We start from the raw sequence: 2,772 nt of genomic DNA, 5'->3' as shown, positions 1-2,772 counted from the left end.
TAATCTCTGACAATCTTATGTTAACAATTTTTATTGAGTAATTTTTGTAAAGGGAAAGCATTGATTTTTTTTTGGGGGGGGGGGGGGGGGAGGGAGTAGTAGTAAAATAAAGAAGTAAAAATTTAAAATAATGATTATACCATAAAAATATATCTTATTTTTTAAGGTGAAGATTATCAAATAAGATAGATAATTATGAATAGGAGTAATAATCGGGTAAAGCCTAAATATTAGCTTTCCCATAATATAGGGCAAAACTATGTTGGCACATAGGTTTGTTACCCTTTTTTTGGTCTTTTTCTAAGTCAACTATAATGGAGCCTTGATATTTGTTATAAAAACAAAAAAGCCAAGGACTTTTAAATTTTGACACATTTCTCTTTCACCTAGAAATTTTCAATTATAGTGATACCTCTAGAAGCCAAGACCTCTAGATTCCAAGACCTATGTCACAAGCACCTTTTGAATATATCAGTATGAACACGATACTCTAACATCACAAAATTGTCAAATTTGGATAATATAAGTTCTGTTATTGCAATAAATGAAGAGAAGTCAATGCTTAATTGGCTAGAATTGGGGGAAAAAAATACATTTCACTATCAAATTAAAAAAAAAATTGATCATAGTCATGTTGCTATTGTTCGACGCTAACCCATTAACCTGATAAGAAAATAACACAAGAAAATATATTTGAGTAGTTAATTTGACACAATTATTTAATTGGTCATATCTCTATCAATTAAGGATGCAAAATCTAGTTGGATATAGTGATTATTCATCCATTGTAAAAATACATAATTATCCAATATGAATATGGATATCCATGGGTAGACATTGATATTTAATTTTATTATAAATACTATACATTTTATAATATGAAAAACTAATTAATGTGTTTTACAAAAAAAATTATTCATTTTTATTTAATTTCTTAAAATTATTAATATTAAAAGGTAATTAAAATTACTTTTGATATAGAAACATAATAACAAAACAAAATTCATTACTCTTATTTTTTAATTAATTGTAAATCAATAATTTTCATTAAAAATATAGATAATTGCTGGCGGTCACTGCTCCGTTGTCGACGATGACATGATTGTTATTGATTGAAGAGGACTGTGAAGGGTACCATTGGACTTAAAATTGGATGATCTACATAATGATGGTCTCAAAGTCAGAAAATGGTGATGTGCAAAGTTGCACCTTCCAAAAGTGGCTATCACCATAATTATGCCACAAACCATAGTGTGTTACATTACACTATCACCTTTTTCCAATTTAGAGACCATCAATTTGGTTGTTAAATGTAGTGGTGAACCTTGAAATGCCGCCTAATCATGATGGTCTTGCTACGACTATTTGTATTGGAAGGCGCATCCATCCCTAGACATCCATTTATCTGGCAACGTTGCCTCCATTACATAGATTGGAGAATTTCAAATATGTTGATAGTATTTGTGTTTTTGTTCATTCACTTTTATTTTTTGATGATGGTGCCATCATTGTCATCGTTGGTGCAATAATTTTCGGCAAGGTTATTTTAATTTTTCATTTAATTTACAAAACTTAAATATTAATTATAATATTCAAATTTAGTCTCATATACCTAAATATTAATAATAATCAAGTTCATGGATGAACATAAGATAAACCAAATCCAGAGTATTTTGGATGGATATTCTCCAATCTATTTGGATCAGATACTTGAATATCCAACTTGAATGGATTTACTAGCTCTTCCGAACTGTCAACTCGATTAATAACTGTATTAGGTTCGGTTTTACATATGATAATTTATTTATGTCACAATTAATTATACTACTTGACTTGTATTTTATCGATAGATAAATGTTGAATTTTCATATTTTTTAAAATCATTTATTTGTATTTAAAATAAAATTGATTAGAGTTTAACATGATAGCACCCCAAGATTTATAGAAAATATAAAAACATATTGAAAATATTTTTTTAATTAAAAATTGAGATTTTGTTAAATAAGTAACACAATTATAGCACGATAATAAATGGATCGGCTAGGGTTGAGATTCTTTACACAATTAATAAATGAGTTAGGCTTGGGTTAGCTCAAATTTGATGACATAACATGAACACGATCCATTAACTCGAATTGCCGCCTCTACTGTTGTCCATGTGTGATATTAACAAGAGAGAAAAAAAAGAACAAAAATATTTATTTTCAGTTTATTTTTAATAAAGAAATATTTAAATTATTTTCAAACCGAGGAAGTGCTTAGATTTTTGATATTGGACTAGTTTTTCTACCCTCCTTTTTTTTTTTAATAGTTTTTCATATTCTAATGCATGTTTTCTAGTTGACAAGTTTTCAAATATAAATAACAAGAAAATAAACAAACACAATCTTTTTTTAGATTATTCAAGCCATAAATCAATAAAAATAAATTAAATTAAATTTTAAAAAATAAGAAAAATAGAATTAAAAATAGAATGATATCACCGATAAAATACTAAAAGTAATCTCTGACAATCTTATGTTAACAATTTTTATTGAGTAATTTTGGAAAAGGGAAAGCATTGATTTTTTTGGGGGGAGGGGGGGAGTCACTACAAGAAAAAATAGAATACTTGACATTTTTTATTTGATAATTTTTAAGAAATATCAAATATATATGACATTTTGTGAAAAATTGAGTAATTGTGAAATATAAATGACAATTTATTTAAACATCAAATACTTATGACGTTTTACCAAATAAGTGGAAATATATTATATATTTATTGAATAA

This window comes from Citrus clementina, unplaced genomic scaffold (genome assembly GCF_000493195.1).
Source record: "Citrus clementina cultivar Clemenules unplaced genomic scaffold, Citrus_clementina_v1.0 scaffold_9, whole genome shotgun sequence".
Classification (NCBI taxonomy): Eukaryota; Viridiplantae; Streptophyta; class Magnoliopsida; order Sapindales; family Rutaceae; genus Citrus; species Citrus x clementina.
The sequence above is the reverse complement of the archived record's forward strand: the minus strand, read 5'-3'. Positions refer to the sequence as shown.